This window comes from Gopherus flavomarginatus, chromosome 1, assembly GCF_025201925.1.
Source record: "Gopherus flavomarginatus isolate rGopFla2 chromosome 1, rGopFla2.mat.asm, whole genome shotgun sequence".
Lineage (NCBI taxonomy): Eukaryota > Metazoa > Chordata > Testudines > Testudinidae > Gopherus > Gopherus flavomarginatus.
This window is the reverse complement of record NC_066617.1, coordinates 47,599,596-47,612,497: the sequence shown is the minus strand read 5'-3', so window position 1 is coordinate 47,612,497 and position 12,902 is coordinate 47,599,596. Positions and strand designations below refer to the sequence as shown.

Sequence of the window (12,902 nt, the reverse complement as noted above, 5' to 3'; positions counted from 1 at the left end):
AGACTGAAAACTATATTACAGTGAATGATTCTACAGCAAAAGCAACTACATGGAGGCAGCTTTTGTGGCAAATGCTATGATGAGGTCACCTAAAGATATATAAGGCAAGCTTTAAAAATTGGCATTATTCTGTAGTAATATAACAGTTACTGATTTACAATTTCTCAAAAATTACAGTAAGAATCAAATTAAGGCTGTCTTTTAAATTATTGAGGCTTAATAAGATAAGAAATCTCTAAGTGAAGTCATCTTTACTAGGAATGGTAATACCTGTACATTAAAGAAAAGGTCACTTTTATGTAATGATAATCACTTAAATCCCTCATATATGATTGTTACAGTAAGTAAGGCACTTTATGGATCTTAGCATTTTAGTAACATTCATTCTTATATGATCTTTATTTGTATTAGTATTAAAACTAAAAATCCATTAAAATATGTGATCATGAAAAGGTCATATTTTAGTTTTTGAAATACTGGATTTGAAGATTTATTTTCATAACATATTGCATATCCTAAAATCATCATAAAATAAGCCTGATAGAATATTCACGCTGTGATATTGACTCTGATGTTTGTACCGCCTCATAAGCAGACTTCCTAGATTTGATTTTGAAGTAAATTAACATTCCATTTATTCATGTTTTCACATCTAAATTACCCCAGAAAGAAGATAACCAAGATGATGGTTCCATAAAAGTCTGTTAGTTAAAAGATAATCTTTGTCCCACCATTCATTTACTCATTTTCCCCCTTAGTACGTTTAAAGAGAGAGGCTGATTATTCTGTTTGAATTATACTACATATTATGCCACATGAACATAATATACATATTCCCGCAAACCATTCTGAGAAAACCGTAAATTCTTGTGGTGATATTCCTGTGGATTTTTATGATGGAAACTATTATGAAACCAGCAGGAAATCATAACAGTGTTTTATGGAATGATTACAGAATATTTTCCCCAAGATTATTTCTGTGACATGGCTAACAATAGATGTTTTCAGATATACCGTAAAAGAAAGGAAAGGGCCAGAACAGATTTTGAATCTGTAATTTTCACCCAAATGTTCTGAAGTTTTCTTTGGGTATTGGCTCCGAAGGTTTTTTTAATAGGGAGAAGAAAATCCCAGGAACATCATGAAATATTTTGACAATACTCTGGGAAAATTATGTAAAATACACTGTTAAGCATTTGCCTAGTTTGATATGATAGTACAGTATAGCATGTTTTTGTATTGCATCCTTCATAAAAAACAGACTGTAAAATTTTTGACAACTAGTCTGTGTATATCAGGTTCATTTCAGAAATGTTTCTGAATGGGACAATATCTTATTAGTTATACATATGGGGTTAAAATAGTTAATTAAGGACCACTGTTGTTGATGTTTATTATTTTGAGTGCCCAAAAGTGTGCTAGACAGCAAGTAAAGACTTGGTGCCTGATTCTCAGCTGGTGTAAACCATAGGGTTGCCAACTTTCTAATTGCTGACAACTGAACCCCCTTGCTCCGCTCCTTCCCCTCAAAGCCCCACCCCTGCTCCACCTCTTCCCCTTGGCTATGCCCCTGCTCTGCCTCTTCTCCCAAGGCCCCTCCCATGCTGCACCTCTTCCCCATGGCCCCTCCTCCTTCTCCGCCTCTTCTCCAAAGCTTCGCCCCTGCTTGCTTCTCTCTGCCCCTTTCTCCCATCACTTGCTTCTCCCCCCCTTCCTCATAGATGGAACCTTTTCACCTCCCTGCTGCCTGCCCATGAGATGCAGGTAAGAGGCAGCCCCAGTTGAGCAGGGGCTGGTGTGGGTTGATGATCTGATGCCTCCCCCGCCCCGCCCACCTGCAGAGACTGGACTTTTGGTGTCCAGACAATGCATGTGATTGGACACTGCCAGGTCCCCTTTTTGACCAAACTTTCCGGTCAAAAACTGGATGCCATAGTAAATCAGTATAACAATGTTAGAGTCAATGTTAAAATCAATGTAACCATGACAATTTACCTCAGCTGATGATCTGTTCCTTGGTTCCTGCCCCCAGAGAGCTGGCAGTCTGTAACTGACATAATGCAACAAGTTCATTAATTGCATGAGGTTCATAAATATATCAAAACAGAGAGGAAATTAAGGGTTAAAATAAGCAGGTAACACAGTTTAACTCAGCATGGCATAAACCTATCTTGGTAGCTCTGTTACTCAGGAGCAAGAGGTTGGTTTGGTTTGGTATTGTGTGGGGGTGCCAGGCGTGGTCGGGCTGGGTTTCAAACATTATGTTTGATATTTCTAGATGCATTAATCTAATATTCCAGGAGGCATTTCTGTTGCCTATGAGTCATAAGAGCTTCTTTTTTATTGGATTAATTCGTTTTTTTGTGTGTGTGTGTCTGTTTCTTCTGTTGTTCTCTGTCTCTTCTTCCATTTTTCTTTCCCTTTGTGATGTCTTCTTCCATCCTCTATCTTTTTGGCACTTCCTCTACCTACCCGTCACCATGTCCAGGGCTAACGAGCAAGCATCAGACAGAGCTGGTAGGATTACTGTTAGAATGTGGAATCCAGAAACGTGATGAGATGTGGAGCAGAGTGCTTACACTAGAAGCATTTTAGGAGCTGAATATTTCTAGTGTCTTATGTTGGTAATGTTTCTGTAATGCTTCTGCTTTCTCCTCTATTTGCAACTAGATTTTATTTTATTATTTAGTGTAATACCCAGACCCCCATGTCTCCTTTCCTATATCAGCCAGCACCATGTACAGCTGAGGGTACAGTGGACAAGTTCAGGCTTTCCAGACTCTTCTCCCGCATGTTACACCCATACACTAAGCTAGGTGGCTTTTCCTCCTCCACATGTAGGGCACAATCAGGAGGGCCCACTGTTCATGGACTTTTGACATTGTAATTCACCCAAATCTGAAACCTAGATTTTATTTTTTACTAATTTATTGTAATGCCAGTGGATAGCTATTCCTCCTTCCACACAACCTTCTCCTACCACTGCAACCCCCTCAGCTGCCCAGCCTTACTCTCCTTGTCCATTATGCATCCTACCCTCCTCCTTTACCTCTTCTCTCTTTCTTTCCCCGATTTACATTCCTCTCTTTGTTCCACACCCCCCTTTGTCCATTCCCCTTTCTTACTCGTGCATTTCCTTTCTGCCACCTCTGCCACTCCTATTTATGCTGAGTAGCATATTATTCCTCAAACAGACTTTATGGATAGCAGAGTGCGCTCCTAAATGGTGTATTGTCTGGACTTGCAGCCAAACTTTTTCTTTTCTTTTCTTTTCTTTTCTTTTCTTTTCTTTCTTTTCTTTTCTTTTCTTTTCTTTTCACTAAAGATCAGCTTATTTTTTGCTAAGATGAAATATATTTAAACCATTCATTTGACTTCAGATTATGTAAATATGTGAAGATTTAAATATTTAAAGCTTGAGGATGATTGCTTAATTTAATTTTAGGGCACAGAATGGTTGCTTAATTTTTTTTCAGGTTACTTATAAACTGTTCTCAGTGCTGAGTTCCTCCATCTCTTGCTGGAGTATTTCCAGAAAAATATTAAATGCATAGCCTTCTGTTCTGAATTTTAAAAAGGAATAGGCAAGATCAAGCCATCAATTTTAAGGCAGAATTCTCATAGACTCAAAGATCAGAAGAGACCATAGTCTGACCTCCTGCACACTCCAGGACACAGAGCCTCACGCACCCCCTCCTGCAATAGTCCCATAACCTCTGGCTGAGTTACTGAAGTCCTCAAATCATAATATAAAGACCTCAAGTTACAGGGAATCCATCATTTCCTCTAATTTAAACATCAAGTGACCCAGGCCCCATGCTTCAGGGGAAAGTGAAAAACCTGCCAAGCTGACCTGGGGAAAATTCCTTTCCAATCCCAAATATGGTAATCAGTTGAACCCTGAGCATGTTGACAAGACCCACCAGCCAGGTACCTGGGAAAGAATTGCCAGTAAGTCAGAGCCCTCCCCATCTAGTGCCCCAGCTCTGGCTGTTGGGGTCTTTTGCTGCTAGTAGTGGCAGATGCCATTGTAAGAAATCTCATCATACTATCCCCACCATAAACTTATCAAGCACAGTGTTAAAACAAGTTAGGATTTTTGCCCCACTATTCCAGAACTTCACTCCTCTGATAGTAAGAAACCTTTGTCTAATTTAAAGCCTAAACTTATTGATGGCCAGTTTATATCTCTATGTTTTCGTGTCATCGTTGTTACTTAACTTAAATAACTCCCCTCCCTTCCTGGTATTTATCCCTCTGATGTATTTATAGAGAATGATCATATCTTTCCTCAGCCTTCTTTTGGTTAGGCTAAACATGCCAAGCTCTTTGAGTCTCCTCTTGTAAGCTAGGTTTTCTATTCCTCTGATCATCCTAGTAGTGTTTGTCTGCACCTGTTCCAGTTTGAATTCATCTGTCTTAAACACAGGAGAACAGAATTGTACATAGTATTCCAGATGAGTTTTCACCAGTACCTTGTATAATAGCAATAACACTTCCCTATCTCTACTGGAAATACCTTGCCTGATACATCCAAGGATTGCATTAGCCTTTTTCACTGCTGCATCACATTGGTAATCATCCTGTGAACAACCAATACACCCAGATCTTCCTACTCCTGTATTGCTTCCAACAGATACGTTCTCAGCTTATAGCAAAAACATTCGTTAGTCCATAAGTGCATAACCTTGCACTATTGAATTTCATGCCATTTCTATCACTCCAGCTTTCAAGGTCCTTCAGATCTTCTTCTATGATATTCCGGTTCTCTTCCATATTGGCAACCCCTCCCAACTTTGTGTCATCCGAAAATTTCTTTAGCACACTTCCACTTTTTGTGCCGAGGTCATGAATGAAAATGTTAAATAAGATTGGTCCCAAGACCTATCACTGAGGAACTCCACTAGTATTCTCCCTCAAGCCTGACAGTTCACCTTTCAGTATGATCTATTGTAATCTCCCCTTTAGTTAGTTCCTTGTCCACATTTCAATCCTCATATTAATCCTCATCTCCAATTTAACTAATAATTTCCCATGTGGAACTGTACAAATGCCTTACTGAAATCAGGTAGATTAGATTTATTGCATTTCCTTTGTCTAAAAAATGCCAGCTGTCTTCTCAAAGAAAGAGATCAGGTTGGTCTTGCATGGTCTTTTTTACCTTTTGTAAAACCATGTTGTATTTTATCCCAATTCTCCCTTGATACCAGTGGAGATTTCTGCTTAAAATTGACCATAAGTTATGGCTTAATAATTTCAGATTGGCTCACTTTTTATAGTAGATGTGATGTAGAACGCAAAATAAATCGATGGATTTTATATTTTCAAAAGCAGTTATTAAGAGGTAATACAAAATTCATTAATTTTTCAGCTTTTTGAACAATGATGATCATTATTAAGCAAAATAGGAAAACCTGTGATTTTTATTTAAAAATCAAGTTTTACTTCCCAAAATTGAGAAATGTTATATTTCATGTCATAAAATTACTTAAAAATAATTAACAGTAACAATAATTTGACTGGCAGAAATGGGTTCCAAGCCAGTTTTCCCAATAAACGCCTATTCTTGGAATCTAAAACTACTTTTGACAATCAAATCAACACTCACTTCAACAATATGCCATTTAAAAATCCCATTGGATAAAGGTGTTTTCATTTAAAAACATGGTTCATTAAAATATCTGGGAAGTTCTTTACAGAACTTTATACAACATGGGAAACCCTATTTGATTTCTTGTTTGTTTGTTTTGATGTAAACAAAAATATGCTAATGCTGCAAAAGAAGCATTAATGTGGGTCTATAGGTAGTGAGCACATGCAGTGAAGTAATTATGACTCTAAAGGTGGGTGGATGGGCAAGAATCTGGCTTTACAGTTGCTCATGGTCTCTGCCATTTCCTCTTTAAATTTTCGCTGTCTTCCCAGTCTCTCAGGTTTTCCCCTTAAAGTCCCACCTACTCTACAAGACTTCCTCCAGTCTCCATGCATCTGAAGAAGTGTTTTTTTACCCACAAAAACGTATGCCCAAATAAATCTGTTTGTCTTTAAGGTGCCACCGGACTCCTTGTTGTTTTTCCAGTCTCCCTGTAATGTATTTCTGCCCATCCTCCCCACACACTCACTGTCTCTGTTTCCTATTTTCTCTCTTCTCCACTTCAGTACAGTAGCTTTTCCCCTTGCATTTTGGTATCTCTTTTTAATCCTCCTAATGTTCTGGAAGCCAGAATCTCTTCCCTACAACCTGCTGGACTTGGGAAGTGACCTTTTCTCTGCTGCTCCCGTTGGTGACCAGCTGAATGTAGAGTCAGAGCTCTCTGTGCTTCTGAGCAGTTGTTGAATGGCTCTGTGAAGTGGATGTGGGGAGAGGCACCTGAGCACTGCAGGACACAGCACAGGTCACTGCTTATGTCCTCCAGATCTTTTGTCATCTTCCCTTCTACAAGGCTAAGAGTGGGGGAGAAAGAAGCTGTCATCACCCCCTACCTGAAAATTGTAGGGCTGATGACCTCTCCCGCCCCACCATCATAATATTTATTCCCATGTTCATGATTAAAAAGTGTCCTTCATTTTGGGAGATATTACTGATTGCAGTGATGTCATCCTTTTTAAGGCTAGGGAATATCTCTCAAACTGGTAGAAACTTCCAAAACAGAGAAAATCTTTTTTAAGTGCAACCACTGTACTGACTGCATTCTGACCCAACAAGGTCCATAAGGAGCACCCGGTACAGATTATTCCTGCACAGAACAGGGACAGAATCAATGTGTAATATTTGGGGCAGCCGGGTGAAAAAAGAATCCTGGTTGACCACCCTTCTGGCCCCAAGTACTACTCCAGGATAACCCCTCAGGGTTGCAGACAGTGATTGCCCCATCTTGCAGACAACATCCACCGTAGGAGGTTCAAAGGGAGGAAATGTCCTCAAACTTTCCCTTGTCTAGTTCCTCCCAGCTTGTTTTCTTAAGGGGCATCAGAGTTTGCTTTCGTAATAGAACTGGTGCCAGTCCATTCCCTCCTCCAGACTTCCTGGATTACCTCATCTCTGCAGGAGTCTAAGGCCATCTTTGTGGATGTTCTGTCCCTTGCAGTGAATGTAACTCAGGGTTTCTCCAGCTATTATTGCCCCAAGGAAGCCTCTGTGCTCAGGTGAATTTAGGGTTATAGACTATCATTTTCCAAATGTTAATCTTCCAGCATACATGAAAATTATCATCCTATTGTGGAGGTGGGGATACTGGGGCAGCTAGGATAAGTGACTTGATTAAAGTGATACATGAAGGTAATGTCAGGGCCAGGATTCAAATGCAGGAATCTTTATTTCTCAGTCCTGTCTTTCTTCCTTTAATGCTCAAAAAGTGATAGGTGCTAGTGAAAACTACAATAGCCCCTTGCTGTGGCCAAAAGCTACATCGATTATTCAGCACAGAAGTCTGCTCAGCTGTTGGTAGCCTGTCAGTGGCTGGTAGGGAGATTATAACCTTCCTGGTGGTATCAGTGGCAGCTTGATGTTGTGTGTTATTGCCTGCTTGCAGGGATACCCTTAAGGTGCAATAGATACAGATTGTAGGGTTGTTTCTGCTTGACTTATTATCATCTCTGGGAAAAGCTGGCTGGATACACTGGCATTGCAAACAATCAGTGTAGACTTCTTTTTTGTGATTCCATGGAAAGGGCCAAATTCTGTGCTCACTTACACCAGTGTATATCTCAAGTAAGTCTGTTGGCTTAAATCCAAAGTTAGTGTGTTGACTTACAATGAGGACAGAATTTGGGCTCACTGAATTTTGGAATTTGGGCTCATTTTGACAGCCTGATTGTCAACAGTATATTACCCTGATCAAAGTGAATTTCGCACCCCATTCTCAGTCCAGTTCAACACGCTTTATAAGGCAGAGAGAGAAAATGTATTGCGTAACAAAATGCATCTCAAATTTATGAGTGTAAATGTATTTATGTCTCAGTATAATGGAATATTATTCAGTAATTTTCAAAGCATTCAGTAATATTTTGCTGATGGATTTTGTTCTGTTTTTCTGTGTATGTGATCTCTGATTTGACTTGCTTTTTTCCTCATAGGATGCTGAGTGCAATTTGTATGCTACATCTGAAGTGTGACCTTGGCTTCTCATGTCCTTTGATTCAGATAGCAAAGATCTCCAAGTGTTTGAGCTTTTGTAGGTCATTTCAGCATTACGTCCATTTCAAACAGTTTAAATGTGATGTTTTATATAAATATCAAGTTATGATCTATTTTCATTGTCTGCAGTTCAGTTTTGTGAGACGGACAGTTTGCAATTAGCCTCATTCAGGTGTGCAGTGCCAGGAGTGGAGAGGATATGTGCAAGCAACCTTTACCTCTCCCTGCCCCATACATAAAGGCTACAGGCCTTGTGCACTATACATTACTCCTCTCCCCCAGGAGCAGGCAGGGAAGAGTGGCTGTAGCTCAGCCTCCCCATGCACCTGGTAGCAGTGCTGGCCAGGTACCCAGGGCCAGTGCAACCATTTAGGCGACCTAGGCAGTCGCCTAGGGCGCTGGGATTTGGGGGGCGCCATTTTCTTCAGCAGCGACCGCGGCGGCCGGATCTTCAGCTGCTCCGGTCACCGCTGGCATTTAGGCGGTGGGAGCTAGGGCAGGGGAACGTGGGGAGGGCCGCCTGCAGCAAGTGGGGGTGGGGCAGCACGCAGGGGAACTCCCCGCCCCAGCTCATCCCTGCTCCGCCTCCTCCCCAAGCACACCATGGCTGCTTCACTTCTCCCGCCTCCCAGGCTGCGGCACCTAAGCTGATTGGTGCCTTAGGGTGGAGGGGGGGAGCTGCTGCGGGGGGGGGGCCTCGGGGGGGGTGGGATGCAAGGTAGAAGTTTCACCTAGGGCATGAAACATCCTTGCACCGGCCCTACAGGTACCATTTAGGAAATAAGCAGCACCCTATGAAAAGATGTGGCAGCAGAGTGCCTGGGAACTCTGGGAGGCATTCTGCTTCTCTAAGGCAGAACATGCCCCAAGGCTTCCCCTTGAAGGGGTACAGCTCTGCACTTCCCCAAACAAAGGAGTGTGCTGTACAGACACAATTAAGTCCACATTTAATACTCATGTTTTATGTATCCTTCACTTTCATTATTCATCCTGTATTTTTAGCTGTTTCTTACAAATATGGTATGGCATGATGGAGAAAATTAATTTTGGAAAGGGCATCTGTGTGTGGACATGAACTGAATATCCAGCCAGACCACCTTAAGGATTGGTGCTCAATCAGAGGGGAAGTTATGTTCATTTTGGGATTTGCCAAGATGATGATAACTGTGTCTGTTTTCTCAACGCTTTTTTGTCTGAGTAGTAGCACTGAAAGCAACCTGATATAAACATGAGGGCAAAATTCTGGTTTGTCTTGCTTGGGTGCTTTGTGGGGATGAGGGCACCAGGAGTGTCATTCCTCTGTGCAGTCCACCTCTGCAGGAGTAGAACAGGATGGTTTCTTGTCAGGAATGCCATTTCAGATTTTAGGGGAGCAACTTTAACCTTGGTTCCAGGGACTACTAAAGCACCTGAAAACTCTACGGTTTTTTTTGCAGATGATAACTTAGAAATTGGCTGACAGGAGCTCTGTATCTAATTCCTATATAAAGAAAGAAAATATATACATACGAACACCAAGTAAAGCCATATTTTAATTTTATCTGTAAATTTAGAAAAATCAGAAGAGAATATAGCAAAACACTCCCAATCCCAAACCTTGAGGTGGAGTCAGAACTGTTCAGCTACATCCTGCCATTAAACCATTAACACCTTTGTTCAGCTCAATCGGTGGTGGGGAGGAGCCTGTGCTTTGGGAACCAGACAAGTCTATTTAAATTCCAATACAGGATAAAGTCCTATATGAGGAAGGGGTGCCACAGTCACTGAGGGTCCTGCAGCTCTTGGGGGAGAATTCTGGATTTGGGAATGACAGGTCCCAAGGTCTCATCTCAGACAAGCCTAAGCAAAGACTGTGGAAGTTACGGGATGGAAGCACTTGCTTCCACCTAAGAGATTTTTTATGCTGATGTCAGAAGTAAGATCTGAACAGCTGGTTCTGAGGGCAAGGTTTGTCTGTCTAGGCAAGAATATAATGAACAGGCTAGTGTGTATGTGCACCATGTACCTCTTGTGGTTCCCCTGACTGCCATGGGCCCTATACTGCTAACAGAGATTCTCCATTACCTCAGGCATAAGGGCCGGGTGCTTTGGTACAGGTGGTTCTGCCCCAGCCACAGCTGTGAAGCTCTCCAAGGCTATGGAACTGTTACAACAGAGCAGTACCTCCCTGAGTTATTCCTTCACTATCCCAGTGCCCAGTAAGCTGTTCAATGCAGTGAAAAGGTTGTTACAGCATGGAACAGTGTAAAATAAAAGCTCGCCATTGTAATTTGAAATCCATGTGTGAGTGACAGGGGCCATGATTTCATCAGCTGCTGTGAAAAACTTGAGTTGCCAGACCCCTGAGCTGGAATTGCAGCCTGGGACTCCCCAGTTCCTTGGAGCTGAGTGCATGTAAGTGCCAGGGGGGCAATTGCTGCTATGTCGGGCTCTGGGAGGCCTTTCGTCCTTGCACTGCTGTGCAGTTGTGTCAGGCTCAAAAGTCTGTCAACAGCCAAGGAACAGAGGTTAGCTCTGTGTGTGGCAAAGGCCCTGGGATGACACTGACCCTCTGAGTGACTTGAGCAGTGCCTCGTGGGTATGTGTCAATGTGATGATCAGCCAGGCCTCCCAAGAGCCAAGGCTGTGCAGCTCAGCATGCTGGCTTCTCAGCAGAGAAACCCTGACCAAGGATGAGTCTGTTTAAATTCCAGACACCCTCTAGTGGGTACAATTGGTGATTAGGAACTTTAATGAGAGCTTTAACCCAGGTGCCACCTCTCCGCCAGCGCTGGGAAGGGCCAGGCCCCAGGCTGGCAACACTGCGGTCTCATCCTGCTGCTTCCTCTGGGACCACTCAGTGCTCAACTGCTTTGCTGGATCAGGGCCTTTAGGAGTCAGAGTAAGAAGCACTGCCACCTGTGCTCACTCTCCCATGCCACAGTGTGTCTCATTACAGCAAAGCCAAACTGCTGTTCTTCAGCCTTCATGCAGACTAAAGCAATGATGTAATTCAGCCTCATAACAAATACTTGATAGATCAGCACCACCACAGCCCTTTTACATCACAAAATTGATTTGTTTGCATATCAAATGTGATTTGTTTATAAACAACCACATCAGTCAACAATTTAACACTCATTCACACCACGCTGTAACAGCAGCAGCAGTGATTTTTAAGCTTTAAAAATGAGATTAAAAGTTGCTATGTCACATCATTACGCATCAACTAAAATCATTTATTTTAATTACATTTTTTGGATATGTTCTGTACATATAACAAGATTGAGAAAACAATGAACACTTAGGTTAATAAAAGGGCTAAAAAAAAACAGAGAAGAAGGAAGGGTTGTATGCTGACTTAGCAGCACATCTAAGATGTGGAACTGCTAGAAGGAGTATGGAGTCAGTCCTTTGCTGCACTCACCACAGGTGGAACAAAGGAGTTGGTTGCAGCTCCCAGATCCTGGGGTCAGGTAGCGACTGTCTGCCCCTTACCGATTGCCAGAAGTACAGCATGCTTTAGCTACACCCTTCTCTGCCTTAGCCCCACCTCCAACATGCCTCTCTATATGGAGAGAATTGCCAGCTGGCTGTTTCAAGCCAGCTCATTGGACCCTTTGCACCTTGTTAGCCCCACAAAGAAGCCATAGTGGGCCTCAGGATCCATCCCTGTATCTTTTTAGAAGGACTTTACTTATAACTTGGAGCTGTGAGAATAACTGATATTTTTGTTTGCTGACATTTCCCAAAAATCGAAAAAAAATTCACTTAATATTGAATTAAACATTTTGTTTGATTCCCAAAGAAACATTTTGTTTAGATTTTGGGCTTTTTAACCATTTATTATTATTATTATTATTAAAAGCAAAGGAACTTTGGAAACATAGGTAGATTCACAAGGATACTATGCTAAACTACAGAATTACCCAAGTATAACTACATCGCTCAGGGGTGTAACAGTCATGTAGACAGTGCTTGGTTGACTGGAGAGTTTCTCCCGCAGACATAGCTATCAGTTATCACAGAGGTGGATTAACAAAGCTGATGGGTTAACTCTCTCCCATCAGCTTAGATTGTCTTTGTTAAAGTGCTACAGCGGTGCAGCTGCACAGATGCAGCCTTTTAAGTGTAGACCTGCCCTTAGATGCCTAACTCCAACATTTAGGAATCTTTCACAAAGCCACAGAGGAGCAGGTGCCCCACCATGAATGCAGTAGTTAGGGCACTCACCTGGGATGAGGGAGACCTAAATTTAAATCTCTGCATAGGAGCAGAGACTTGAACCCTTGTCTCCTCCTAAGATATGTGCACTTGTCTTCAGGCTATGCAGGCAGGGGTGGGGGGTGAGAAGCAGTTGCTCTTGTCTAGGGTGACCAGACAGCAAATGTGAAAAATCAGGACACGGAATGGGGAGTAATAGGAGCCTATATAAGAAAAAGACCCAAAATTGGAACTGTCCCTATAAAATCAGGACATCTGGTCACCTTATTCTAGTCTTTTCTGTTGAAGTTGTTCCAGTTTGTATAAATAATTAAATATTTATTGGAGCAGGGACTGAAACTCAGGTGTCCCCTCTTTCAGGTAAGTGCTCTAATCACGAGGCAAATCACTCTGGTCCAATAAGTTGTTAATTATTATACAAAATGTACCAGCTTCACCGGAAGAGATTCCCACCCCAGAGCAGCCAATACCCTGGTGATTAGGACACTCAGTTGGGAGCATGTGAGTTTAAGTCCATGCTCCAGAGTGAGGAGACAAATCTGGGTCTCCCACATCATAGGTG

The 12,902-nt window shown here is 42.1% G+C and overlaps 1 protein-coding gene across 3 annotated transcripts in view; it reads left to right on the top strand.

The window, feature by feature from the left end:
• Window positions 1-12,902, top strand: part of KCND2 (potassium voltage-gated channel subfamily D member 2) — a 454,049-nt gene that overhangs the window by 141,076 nt on the left and 300,071 nt on the right. The window lies entirely within an intron of this gene.